Source organism: Pyrus communis, chromosome 9 (assembly GCF_041283825.1).
Source record: "Pyrus communis isolate YQ-2024b chromosome 9, ASM4128382v1, whole genome shotgun sequence".
NCBI lineage: Eukaryota > Viridiplantae > Streptophyta > Magnoliopsida > Rosales > Rosaceae > Pyrus > Pyrus communis.
In genome coordinates, this window is record NC_142573.1 from 25,097,595 (window position 1) to 25,112,855 (window position 15,261).

The 15,261-nt window shown below is 33.8% G+C and overlaps 1 long non-coding RNA gene across 1 annotated transcript; it reads left to right on the forward strand.

Moving 5' to 3' along the window:
- The first annotated feature begins 10,332 nt into the window (after positions 1-10,332).
- On the forward strand, positions 10,333-14,239 carry LOC148694462 (uncharacterized). The gene is made up of 2 exons (XR_015966172.1): positions 10,333-10,967; positions 12,937-14,239. It is a non-coding gene; the product is annotated as an uncharacterized LOC148694462 (long non-coding RNA).
- Positions 14,240-15,261: the final 1,022 nt, after the last annotated feature.

Genomic DNA, 15,261 nt, shown 5'->3' on the forward strand with positions numbered 1-15,261 from the left:
GTCTGTGCTGCTAGGGCAGCGACTTGGGCTGATTGTGACGGACCTAGCTCAGCTGCTTAGGCTGCCTCTTGGTTTGCTAGCGTAGCTGCTCCCTGCTCACCGTGAGCTTGCTACCATGAAGCTGGTCCACTCCCCACTGCCACGGTGGTCCCTATGGTGATCGTGCTCCATGGTTACGAAGTTGCTCCTCTTGCCATCGCGTTAAGCCTCGTGGATCGTTGTGGTGGGCTACGTCTCGTCCTCCATCATTTAATCCAGATCTTTGACGTAGGAAGTTTCGTTCGTCGTGGTTTCCAAATTTCCCACCATTATATTTTTCTCTTACCTCTATTCAAAGAATTAAAAAATTCTAGGAACAAGAAAGTATGAAAAATTTACGACCGAACGAGAAATGAGAAACTTTGAATGCGAGAGCCTTCTTCAAGCGTGTGAATCAAACTCTTAATGAACCAATTTGTGGATGCAAATTTCCGGTGTTTTCTCCTTTGACGAAAATGGACCTGCAAAATAATAACAACTAAGATTAAGACCAAAAGCCATGCGCTCACGATGAATAGGGGGCTTTGGCCGAAAAATCTTCAATGCCAAAGTTAGAATTCTGAAAAGATTGTGTTTAGGAGTTTGTGGGTAGCAAATGGCTTAGCTATTTAGTGGGATAATAAGGCTATTTATAGGGAAGTGGCCGGCCATATATGGTGTAATTGGGTGAATAATTGCAAGATATTATGTGAAATAATATCTTGCAATTAACTGGCAATTAATCCTAATTTATATAGGAAATTTGGGAGTTACCTTTTGAATAAGGATTTGATGAGGAGTGATGAGAGGGATTTGAATAAATACCATTTTGATCACCTTTGACTCTTCCTTGATTGAGTTGTTATTGTCGGTTGCACGTGTGTGGGAATCCCGGTGTGCCTCGAGGGTAATTTTGTCCTTTTCACCCAAAAGTCCACGTGTCACCTTAATAATTTTCTTGATTATTTTTGGCTCCACAATGGTAAAAGAGGTGGAATCCGAGGAGGGAACTTCCCATCATGTAATTTTACTCGAACAAGATTTTATCACCTAAACTTTAGTATTCATATCTGATTAGGTATACTATTCGTATTAGGATTGCTTTAGCTATAAAATCCTAATAATACACTCTCATTATTAGCGTACAAGTATTATTGAAATCAATCTCTACAATCCTTGATCTATATGAGATGTTGCATACAAGTGTGCGACTCTAATACAGTCTTATATTCTCCCACTAAAGTCAACACTTGCATACAACATACTTAAAACCAAAAATTAAAAATTGCTCTTAATAGCCATGAGATCAAAACAATAAAATCCATGATAAACAAACTTCTATCATGAGCTAATATCCATGAAGAACCACAGGGAATCACATTTTACAAATTAAACATTATCCGTAGGATTACTGTCATGAAATTAACAAACACATGAAGCTCCAACAAGATATGAATGAATCAATGCACAGTGTTAGTCTTATATGTGCAATATGTATAACACTAAGCATTTGTTCCCTTAATGACTGAAACCACTATCAAACTGTAATACTTCTAAAGAAGCCTTTATAGTTGCATATCTGCTACAATACTCAAAAGAGTTGTTGCAATTATAAACTGACATAACTAAAAGCTGAGAAACCAGGAAAATTTCCGTAGTAACTTAACACAGCATCAATCTTTAATAGTTAAGATAAACTGTAAAATCCTTATTACATTAAAAACTGAAAAAACGAATCAAAAGCCCAATGGCTCCCACTGGTATCGTGGATTCAAAATCAATTTAAAACTCAATTATAACACATGCTTCCTGAAAACTCATATAGCCCTAAATTTATGCAAACAAACAAGGACTTCACATGAGCTTAATTAGAAATACTTTGGCTGGTTAACTATAACCACCATCCTTTTTTTTTTTCTTCTTTTTGTGCATATTCTTTAAGCAAACTAAATTTATTCCTACAGATTTTGAAAAGACAGTAAGACATAATGTCCGATTTTGGTAAACTGAATTCAAATTAATGCTCCCACTAATTTACTAGATCAATAATGAATAGGAGAACTTGCAACATGTTTCCTGAAGGATTCATTTTTAAGAGCAACATGAATATGTATCAACTTAATCTCAATTCATGCATTTTTATCCATTCCAAGACGTACTAATGCACATTCATCTGTAAACTTTATATGATGAACTTAATCTGAATGAAACACTGAGGTTTGATAAAATCATTGTAGTCATTTAAACTAAAATAATATGCACCGATAGACATTAACTACTGTTATCCTTATTGTCATGGCATAATTTTTTTCGTACCACCCAAGTATGAGACCGAATCTTATCACAAGAGATTAGGCAATACACAAACATTACTTCATCCAAAACTTAACATTTAAGAAAAGAAACCGAAATGCATTGGTAAGAGAGCTTCTTCAATATCTATTTTTACAATTGAATCACCAGATGAAGATAAGCCTTGTCGGTTACCTTAAGCTCATTCATAATGTTTATACAAGAAAACAAAGTACTTTAGAATATCAAACTTTCTTTGCACTTAATAAGTCACCTTATTATTAATCAAGTAAGTTCCACATGTCTGTTCTTTAGACAAGTAAAACAAAGTTAACTCAAAGTTTGTAAACTATTTACTTTGATCATAACTTTTAAGATGAAAACTCACTATAAAACTTTAGGAAAGACTTCAATGTAACAAAAACATGATATAAGTCCAATCCTCAAAACTTTATAAGCTTGGTTTTACCAGATTGGGCAATTAGTGAATGTGAAGCCCACATTCTTTTTTAATTCTCCCACTTTGGTGAACACAAACTAGTCACTATTTTTTTTTACTTCAAAGGAACTAATACAAAACTATCAAACAAAGTTTTATTCAAAGTACTTTTTGTTTACTCTTTCAAGTTCAATTAATCTCAAACAGGCATTTAACAAACTACAGACTTGTCTTTATATACAAACTATAGAACCACTATGTCCATTTATAACCAAAATACACCCTAATTGAGGCAGCTAAAACTGCGAACATATAAATTTCTTAGTTAATTAACACATGCAGTCAATAAGATGATGAACTTAATTTTAGGTTATTAATTTGGTTATCTTTAGACTTTTGCCAAACCTTAGGCAATATACATAAAAGAAAACTATGTGCATCTACATTGCAAGTACCTTTACTGAAACTTCTCTATTATAGAGTTTATGCACCTTTATTCTAGAATCCAAAAAGTCTAATAGTCATACATGAATAGGTATAAATCGACCATAGATTCCAACCATATGTATACCTCAGCCAATTTCGATTATCCTTATGCTCAAAACTTTATGTATCAAAACTTATACTTAATATGTAACTATAACACAGGGGAATTTAGTGAAGAAAACAAAAAATGAGATATATAGAACTTTACATGAGGTAAGATTAATCATGGTGGGATTCTAAATACTAGTCAGCTAGTAAAAAGCAAACAAGTTGTAGCATATTAGCTAAGGATTGAAAAATGTAGTCCATCCTGACAAATTAATCTTTAAATTAAAAGTAAGACAACTACAAGATTCCACCCTACATCAAATCATGATGTATAACTTTAGTGATATAACTCATGGCAACATAAGTGTGACTTGTACCATGTTTGACAATCCATATAGTCATACAAAGTGCAAACCCTTCATTATTCCAAAGAATTTATGATGCTTAAAAATACTTCTACATGTTAGTCAATGCATGATATAGATATTGTCTTGGTTAAGAATTCATACCATGCATTCTCTTCTTAAATCGGTCCCAGTCCAAAATCGTATGAATGTATGAGTTCTTGATGGAACTGGAGAACAAAATACTCATAAAAATTGTTAACATCCTTTAACCCCATAACTATATAGTTTATAGTTTCAACACCGTTGGATGAAGAAATACGGATAACAATTTCTTTTGCTCATAATACTACCATAGCTATGTCTGAATTTCCTGTAGCCTTGCTTTCATATCTTTGTGATATGGGAAAACAAGCATTCTCTATCTCAGCCACTTCAATTTCCTCCCTCTCTTCCCTGTCAACCCTGCAGCAGCGTAGATGCGGCAAAGTTGCCATTTTCTCCGGCAACTTAACCTGGAATTCAAAGAAACCGAGGTGAGTTTGACGTGAATATGATGTATCTCAGTTTCTAGTGAGATTTTCTAGTTATCTAGGTGGTTTTGAGTTGAAAATCGAGGGTTTTAACCCTATTCGTGTATGTTCTTCCTCTCCCCAATTTTCGGTGAAAACCCAACGGTTTTCGAGCCATTTTCCAGCTAACGCCGGCCACGGCTAATCCAGGGCAAGGTATAATCCTAATCTACACTTGTTTATCTTCATTTTGGTAGGTAGAACGTGGGAAATGATTGAGTTTTGAGCTCAATTTGGAGCTTTGATTTGCTGCCCAGATTCCAGTTGAATTCGGCGATCTTCAACTAGGTTGACCAGACCAGATTTAAAAAAATTAAAAATTAAAAAAAAGGTCCAAAACCGGAACCGGCCCAAGCCCAAATTCGTGGTTCAGGTTCGACCCCGATCCACTAGACCGACCAAGATCCATTCAGAAATTGAAGGGAATATTATTTCAGAATATTCTGTTAACTTTAACAGAATATTCTTTTTGAGCAAGGAATATTATGTTAAAGTTAACTGTTGACTATTAGTTAACTTTTGTTGACTTTTTCGAAATTTTCTCGGAAACCTTCCTAAGCTAATTTCGACGCCTCAAATCCATTTTTGACATCCATTTAGGGAAATTGAAAAGTTTAATTGTAGTTGACCGCCGAGGACGTCTTGGTTAACCTTTTAGGGTTGATTGTTGACTTTTTGTTGACTTTTTGCGAAAATTGGTCGGGACCATTTTTAGCGTATTTCGACGCTCTGATTCCAAATCCGCACTCCGTTTTCCCAGGTTTGATCGTTTAAATTGAGTTTTACTAATGGGTCCCAATATTATGCTTAGGTGTGATTACGGAGACTCCGGCTTTCCAAATTCGAGTGTCTGTGATCTCGCAAGTATCTGTGAGTGGGTCTTTTCTTACACACACACACACATTTAATAATGAATTTTCTATTTGATGTCGTAATTAAATTAACGATTATAAGAAATGTCGTAACGATGAGAATTAGGAAATTGTTACCTTAATTAGATTTACAGCTATGAATAGTATTATGTTGACTTTGTTTATGTTTCTAGCTTTGGGCCATGGTTGGGCCTTTTGAGTTTGTTGTGGCAGCCCCTGTTTTGTTTTGTTTATATGTGTATATGGGTCGTAGGTTGTAATCTAAGTTTGGAATAAAAATTTTGTTCCTTTCTACGGAAAGGATTTACCAAAAAAATAAAAATCCCAGTCATTCTCTAGAACAGATACGAATCTGGACAGAGTGCTTTCTTAAAATTGTACAAAGAAGTTTATTTCTCAATAAAAATGGGTGGCATGGGAGTAGGCGGAGTGTTGAAAATACTCTTGTGCTACAGAGCATCTACTCTTACAAGGTATATTTTTTTACTTGTTAATTGCTTTAACATCATTTTATGAAGATAAAATTAATTGGGTTAAAACTTGAATTATGGTTCGTGTTACGATTATTTGTCATAGTTTCATTTCATTTTCACTTTAAAGTCAAATCCACAAATTAAAGTTATTTTTCCATCCGTTTTTGTGCGGATCATCACATTTCGAAACTTTTTGTGTTCTATGTTCAAAACTTCAAATAGCCACCTTGAAGCTTCAACTTCCCTCGTCATATATTTTTGGGTCTTCAAAAACAATTTTTATGACTATCAAACTTCCAAATTTTCTACAACTTCGAAGCAAATGACTCATTTTACAGATCCTAACATTATAACTAGCATAAACAAAATAGATTAAAAGCTTAAACCACATGAAGGAAAGGGAAATTTAAATAAAGTCCATAACCATTGCATTTTGTCTCATTCAGCGGTATTGTGAATCCTATTTTTATCGGACAGATGATTTAGATGTGGTCTACAAAATATGTTCTCTCTAACATCACTCTTTCTTTCATCTCATTGACAAAGAGGTTTGAATTTAGGGGCATTTAGACTTAAGGACCTAAAGAAGATTATTTTTTTCATTATAACGGGATGCTTTCATAAATTTAGTTTTAGTCCCTAACTTTAAAACTCATTATCAATCATATTAAATACCCCAGACCATTATTTTCAAATTTTTTTTCCTAAAATACCTAATTTAATCATCAATAAGGCCTTAAAAATAGAAATTTTTATTTCTACTTATCAAATTTAGTAATTTAAAATGAAAGACTTTCTAAATCATTTTGCTAATGAGAATTAAACTATATAAAAATTTATACATACAATCACAAAACCAAACAAATAAATTAATATGCAGACACAATAAACAATATACATTATAAAGGTACATGAATATATACATAAGTGCATATATATAGGTACATATATACATAGGTTCATATGTATAGGTACACAAATGTACATATAGGTGCATATATATTGGTAACATATATACATAAGTTCATATATATAGGTAACATATATACCTATTCATATGTATAAATACACAAATGTATATAGAGGTGCATACATATCGGTACATATATTTATGTACATATGCACATGTACACAACTTATGTATACATACATACATATATATATATATATATATATATATATACGTGCATATAAACATAAATGTACTATTACCACTTAAGCAATTTTTGTACCCGTATTGAATACAAATTAAGTAAAAATATTCTGTTTATAATACTAAAAATAAAACAAAACAAAAGTTATATATAAAGTCAAAGGACCAAAATCAGTATTTAATCTTACACCCAACTTTAACGAAAAATAGATCTTATTTAAGAATTATAATCTAGTTTCCTATTGAATTTAAGATCTTTTTAAAATATTAGAAAAGAAAGTACCACTAAGCTAAGAGCTTGTTTAACATAGATAATTATTTTTCACATTTTATGTCATAGTAGTCAAATCCAATCTCTAGCTTGGAATCTACACATCCAATTACATGCAACCTTAATTACATCTTATGGCTCCCGCCTCTTCTTTTCTCACTTAACCTTTTTCTATCTCATTATTTCAAATCAGAATCGTTCGAGTAAATCCCATTTAAACAGAATCCAAATGCTTTTGTTTTCATTAATTATTCTTGTATCTGTAACAAACCAATCTAAATTCAGTTTTTATGTCAAAATCTAGCTTTTCTTCTTTTTCAAAAGGAAAAGACGCTGCAATGCTTTATGTTAAGACTTTTTACAAAAATAATGAATCAGTGGACTATGAGTTTGACTATTCAATACCACACACAACATCGATCAGATTTTCTCCATTAATGCTCATGGATTCTTAAAACCGAAATACATAGCTACTACGTATTAATTGGTTTGGGTGGCACACAACTTAAAAGAACAAGAAAGTATAGATTGACGTAGTACTTTCATTCATGTTTTATTTTTAGTATAGTGTGACTTGTTCGTCAATTAATACATGTTTTTATTTATTTCATACATCATAAGATGACTCTTTGTTTGATACAAGTACTAGTGGGATGAGAGCATTGGCTTCAAGATCACGGGTGTAAGGATGATTGATTGGAAAACATAAGATGACCGTTAATTTCTTCCTAGCTACCATAAACCTTCTAGACTTCATCCTATTTCCAAGCTTTTCGTTCACTGCAAGACAAATACAAATTTCGGTCAATCAAATACAATTTATATTAGAGAAGGACCTGTTTGATAAATCATTTTCAAATCAATTGCGTATTAATAAGTGAAAATTTTGGTTGAACACTTACACCAGCCAGCTACTTCGTCCTAGCAGCAGGAAGACGCAATGGTCCAGTAGTTGCTTGAGATCCAGCCTATTGGGAATTTACTTTCCCAATCTCCTCTTCCTGAAATTTTAAGGATTTTTAAACTTATTTTTCCAATTTAAACATATAGATAGATGAATTGTTTCAAAAGAAAAACTTTAGTTACTATACATTTGGCTAGCAATGCACTATTTTATTTACACTATGCACTACTCTAAGCAAACAAGAAACAATCAAAACAATTAAGAAGAAACACCTTTTGTGAATCATTGTGATCAAATGGAACAACATCAAGCAAAAATTCAAGAAGCCTGTCATGCCCAATCGCTCCGGCAATGTCACGCCGCTTGAGCGTACGTCTTTTGTTTCCTTCCGTGTGGAGCCAAGAGCGGAGTGTTAACTCCCTAATAAACGACTCACAGGCTTTGGAGAAGACAATTGGAGTCTCTGAGCTTACCAACTGTGAATAATTAATACAGTTTTAGTTCATCTAATTAAATTGTCATTTGTAAATTAATACACTTTTAGTTCATCTAATTAAATTAATACTTTTTAATTCAAATTGAAAGTGCAAACCTTTACTTCCTCATTGGATTTCTTGATTCTTTTGACCCTTGCAAGAGGCAGCCGGTGATGTTTTCTTGTCACTGCATCATACGTTATAAGAAGCAAGTGTATGTGACTTTAGCATAACAATATATAAAACCTTGGTTTACTACCAGTTCTCACCTTTTTTTTAAAAAATATATATATATATATATATATATATATATATAATTAACTTTCTATTTTCTTTTGAACATTAACTTAGAAGAAGAGCAATGATGAACAAGGACAAAAACATACAAAACAAATTGGACAGAAAAATAACCTATTGTATTATTGATCTTCGATAATTGCGGATTCCAAGACATCTCTATGTTATCCCGCTGCAGTTGGATAAATCTTGAGGGTCTATCCTCTTGATCAACCTCCTATATATTTACATAATACCAAGAAGAAGAAAATTAATAGAGAAACTGAAAAAATACGTTGAATCGACGTGCATGTAGGTACCGGAATTTGAAAACAAATAGAAGGAAACAGCTCAAGAAGCTAGTAACAAAATCACAAAATTTGAAGAAAATTACTAGCTTCACCTCTGTGTTAGACCGATGAGGGAAGAAATTGGCAAGCAAGAAAGAACCCATTGGCATATAATTATGGGAACTTTAACGAAAAGCTTCTGGTACTGTTTATTTTAACGAAAAATCATATTTTTACATTAAAAAGTCAATCTTGGTACTATTCACTTTATCCTTTATTTTGTCCTTATCGTTAAAACTTAAAATTTTCAAACCATTTTTATTAGTTTTCTTTATAATTATTCAGTTGTTGAGAAGTGTTTGAAGAGGGTGTGAAATTGGCATAATGGTCCATATTAATAAATGATGTTGGCTTGAATTTCTTAGTGTCTGAAATTTTAATTTGTAGCTAGTTTCTATATACCAACTTATTTCTACGGGAGTCTTTAAATAGGAAGACGTATATATGCACCGAAAAATATTTTCTCTAAAAACAGTTTTATTCATTTTAAAAACATTTCTAAAAAAGTCCTATGTAGTCATATAAAATTTATTCGTCAAACTCAATCCATGAACCAAGAGTGAGGAAATATCGGCCTCGACAAATTTGGTATAGAGGACTAGATTTAAGGTACGTTGAATGTAAAAATACAAAAAATAATGGTCAACTCAGAGGTGGGAGATGCAATACTCAAGGATGAATTTGTCCATTCCAATCCTCTCAAATTGGGAGGATTTAGAGATTATAAATTTTGCTTCATGTACCTAACCCCCTCAAAATGAAATATCAGTCTCTTCTATCTTCTAGTATACTTTGAAGTTAGACTATACATTCCAATTTAATCATTTACACCAAACCACGGCCACCCTAAGCTTTTCCTATCAAATTGTAGCCCACAACCTACTCTCAGCATTTGCGGCCGAAAAGAATGGTTCCATGATAGTGCAACCGACATATTATTGCATTACCTTTTGAAAAGGATGATTCCATAGGTCTTATACTATTCTTTTCCATGCCAGTGCAACTGACATGTTATTGCATTACCTTTTGAAAAGGATGATTCTGTGCGTCTGATACTTTGAATTTTTGCACTACACATCGTTTTAGTTTGCGTAAACACCACACTCACGTTCAACAAAAAAACAGAAAAACTTTTACATTGCCTTTCCAACTCATTTCCCCCACCCACCCCATCCCCAACCCCACTCACACACGCGAATGAATTCAGCATTCAATATCAATCATTAATGGTATCGCTAGTACGGATTGATTGAGTTGGTAAAGATCGCTCTCTTGCTATACCATCCCCCAACCCCACTCACACACACGAATAAATTCAGCATTCAATATCAATCATTAACACGTATCGCCAGTAAGGGTTGATTGAGTTGGTAAAGCTCGTTCTCTTTGCTAGACCAAGACTTAGTTTTAAGTTTTGTTATGGGCAATCTCTCTTAGTGAGCAATCTGTAAAAACCACAGAAAGAGTTAAGACCTCTATGTAAGTCCTCAAATAAGCTTGTAGTATGCCCTAAACTTGGGTTGGGTAGTTTCCCCTTCTCTTAAACTTTATTCCACCCAAAATATTCAAAACGTATTTCATACTCCAAAGAAAAAAGACAATGGTACTCGAATGAGAAATAGTAGGAAATACAAGGATGAAACTGCAAAATAGATTTTTCTAGAGACTAGGGTTGGAAGGTGGGGAGGTAGACTATTGGGGTAGTATATAAAGGAGTTAGGGACGTGCATTATGAAGAACATATAAGTGCGTAGACTGGTAGTGATAAAACACCAAAAACAAAGGAAGGGGAGAAGACTGAGGAGAGGGAAAGGGAGATTGGAGCTGCTGGAAGTTTTAGGAATGGGCTGTTTGGGAAGAAGGAAAATTACAGGAATAATTGTCTTGTAGGGTTTCTTCCCAAGCCCGCCCATTCCTATGATTTCCAGCCGTTCCTCCCTTTCCCTTGTATCTCTATATGCAGATTAGTCCCCTTGTCAAGATCATTCTCAAGGTATATAAGATCTTATTTGTTCTTTCTTTTTTTTGTTTTCTATAATTATATTTTTCATTTGTATGTTTATGTTATTTGCCTCTTTATTTTTCCTATCTTCAGACTTGTACTTCTAAAAAAAAAAAAAAAAAAACTAAAAACCCTCTTATATGTATGTCAAGATATGCAGTTTTGATTTTTATTTATTTTTTTTAATTTTAATTATTGGATTGATCAACAAGTCAATATTGTTAACATAGTCGATTGGAATTGTTAGTGCTGTTATTATTGTAGCTTTTGATTATAATTAGCAGCTCATAGTAAAGAACAGAAGAAAAAGCATCAGCGGCCGGCTGTGGATGAACATAATCAATTAAAATGAAGTGTTTTTATGTTCACCCACGAGCTCTATTTTCCTAAGAACCTAAACAAAAAGGAATATAATTATAATCTTTCTCATATGCTTGTTCATGGTGGTGTTCATCGTCTTGAAAATAAACAAAAGCTATTTTTTTTATCAATAAACGAAAAAGGGGGATCAAGTGGGAAAACAAAGCTGTAATGAAACAGACTGTTTAAGTTAACTTCAAAATTGTGGCTTTTGGACTTTCAATATTGGTGGAACTACGTACTTCCATATGTATCTCCAGATTTGGACTTTTAGTGGCGACTTCAATCATTCCCAAAATGAAAATTGAGCAAATCATTTGAAGACCATCCACAAGTCCCATATTTATTCCAACTTTTCATACGCTGCAAATTTTGGTGTGAAGAGTATTGGGTTAAATTGTTATATTAAGGGTCTTTTGGGAATACGGTGTGTGGGAGAAAGTGTTCAATCTAAGATGCAGACGTTGAGAAAAGTGAGATACCTAGACTGTAGTATTTAGTGCATGTATGCATGTAGTGTTCTCTTACATGCCAAAAGTTTCATGACAAGAAGTTGTAATGTAAAACATGCTTGAGAGAGAGCATCATTTTAGCTTCAACAAAAAATATCTATGTTGATGAGTTATTACATACCGGCCATGCTCAAAGACATGATATTAACTCTAGTAAATAAATCATTGTCCTTCACAACTTTAGGAAAATATTTTATTTCATCTAAATTTTTTATTAGTATTTGGAAACCACCAAAAACGGATAAAGCAGCTAAATTATAAGACAAGTAAGCCCATCCAGACCATACAAGTGCACGGAGAGCCCATACAAAGGGTTCGGTTAAGATATATCAATATATCAAATCCCACCAAGTATACAAATGGAACCAATTTTTTAAAATGAGAGGAATTTTATCAATATGAAAAGTTAGAGAGATAACCTTTACTACAGACAATAGAGAAGTAAGTGCAAAATATCACATTATTTAGTTTCGTAACTATAACATAAAAGATTGCAAGAAAAGAGGAAGGGAGGGATACTGATATTATTGCTTTCACTTCTTTTCTTTGTTGTGTGTTGTAATCACACACGGAGTGCTTTTTATATAGAGCCACATTTTTGACAAAAACAAAATGTGAAGTGATTGCTCTTTTTGAAAACTTCACATAATAACAAACTACTGTGGCCTTTTTGAAAACTTTGCATAATAACAAATACATTACTGTGAGAATGAATGCCCATAGTAATGTATTTGTTATTACGCGAAGTTTTCAAAAAGGCCACAGTAGTTTGTTATTATGTGAAGTTTTCAAAAATAGCTATCACTGCACATTTTGTTTTGTCACAGATATAGCTCTATATAAAGAGCACTCTGTGTGTGATTACAACACACAACAAAGAAAATAAGTGAAAGAAATAATATCAGTATCCCTCTCTTCCCCTTTTCCTACAATCTTTTGTGTTTTAGTTACGAAACTAAACAATGTGATATCTTGCACCCGCTTCTCTCTTGTCCCTATTTATAACAGTGTGTATTTGTCACGGATCTAACTTTTCCTATTTATAACGTGTTGCGCTTAACAACCGCCTTCAAATCCTGGATCCTTAGGTGTGTCCACTCGTAACGAGCCCTTGGAAGAATCACGGTTTTCTGGTGATTGTATCTATTTCTCAATGCCTTTTAGAGGGCTAATAAATCTTCAACCGTTTAGTACTCGCTCTTCAATCCTTTATCAAGGTGGCAATGGATAAAGATCATGACCTTTGCCCAATCTTGAAAGGATGCACTGTTTTCCTCCTTGATGGTTTCTCCAAGATTCCCTGCCTCCAAATAAATCTTGGTATCCACTACCTAGGTAAGGTAGTTCTTCCCGGTAATATCCAGGGCAACAAAATTAAGTTTTACCAAGTTCGTCATTTCTTTTCTGAAAGAAAAATGAGGTGTGTAAGAACTTGCAATAATATGTATTTTAGAGGAATGTAGTATTAGAACTTCTGGTTCTTACCAATTTTTTTTATTTTGATCTTCAAGTCAAAATGATAAGCACTCGAAACTTCAAGCTCAAGATTTAGATGATTAATGAGGAGGGCAATTGTACCACACCACTCTCATTGAAACGATATAGCATAGGGTGGGCAATTATACCGCACCACTCAAGTAGCAGGAAATTTAAATATGCAGAGCAGGATGGGCGATTATATAGCACCACCTAAAATTGCAGTAAAATTGAATCTACAATTCAAGATGGGTTATTGTATCGCACCATCTTTGATCGCAGTAAAATTAGTATAAATAAATACTGGGTTAGTAATCAGGAGCTACACCAAACAAGAAATCAAAAATATAAGTAATTGTTATATTGAGAACTAGGAGCGGGCATGGTGCTAGTAGATGTTGACAATGGTACATCAAGCAGGTGAGGCAGAGAACGAAGAAGAACAGTAAAATCAGTGGAGGAAGCATTTTTCGACGAAGGGAGATGAGAACTGGTTAAGGTTAGAGAGTCGTGCTGATAACGTGTTGTAAAATCGAAGGTGTGTGTGCAATGAAATAAATGAAACAAGACACAATATTGATGAGGTTCCTCTACAATTAGTGTGATTGGAGTACATCCTCAGGGCAGCAGTGGTGCTTTCATTAATAATCTAGAATAATAGGAGTACAAAGATAACTCTCTTTCTATTCTCTCATTTCTTCTTCCTCTCTTCTTCCTCTCTTTTCTCTCATCTTCCTTCCTTTACAATTTCTGCCGTGTGGCTTATGTGTATTTTGTGTTTTCCATAAACCTTGTATTTATAGGAAATGTAGGAGCCTAACTTCCCACCTAACATTACACCCAAAGAAATCATGTTTTAGTGAATTAGTGGTCAAACATCCAGCCACCTTTACAACAAGGAATTACTTGTCACAATCACTATCAGACCTACACACAAAAGGAAATTCATTATAAAATGCAAAGAAAGTAACTCATGTAATTTAATCTTTTTTCTTTCAAGTAAATAGAAATTAATCAAAAACCTCAAATAATTGCTAAAAAAAAAACCTCAAATAATCTTGACAACGCCCAAACACATATTAACTAGTTGTTGACACTTAAAAAAACTACCAAGCCTACGTGGTGTGCAAGTCGATTAACTTAAAGCTAAGTATATTTTCTGGTGGATGCGAGCCTGCCAACTTGCAACTAAGCTCGGTTAGCGAGTAAAATGAATGTGGTGGTGGTGTCGAACGCTCTGCTGAATTCTGTATACGAAAGATCACAACCGAGGAAGGAACATGTCTCGACCTTGGCCAAGACCCTAAAGACAAGGTTGCTAGCCACTGTTAAGTTCAAATAAGGTTTAGCTTTCAATGTGCCGAATACTGAGTAACCTATTAACACCTTACTTCGTCGAGAAGGCTAATGCAATGACCTCTTTCAATGAGAAGATCAAAGACTCCTCGCCGTCAGAGACTTGGATAGGTAATCAACTCGAACTTGAAGCAATGATGTTACTCCAAACTGAAGATGCTCCCCGGTCGCTTAATTCTTTGACTCTAGTGCTGTCAATCTAAACTAAAGATGTCGTTGATTGTCACGCAGTGCTTCTAATCCAAACTAAAGATGTATTAACGAAGTTAGGAGAGAGTGATTTCTCAGAGTATAAGAGGTTTGCATAGAGCAAGATTTGCACGTGGCGTTTGTTTGTTGAGTTGAAGGTATTTTTCACGCTACATACTCACTTCTATCTGTAGCAATAAATTTCGTGATCACTAAGTATGCCGAAATAAAGTCCTATTAGACATATGCTTTCTCAACGTCCCTTTGGATAGTATCAATGTTATCTTATCACTAGCCAAAACAAATCTGTACACTGTTTTGCCCACTTGGACTAGAACTAGGACTTTGAACTTAGTCTTTTTATGCTTTAAATATATTCTTTATCTTATTAG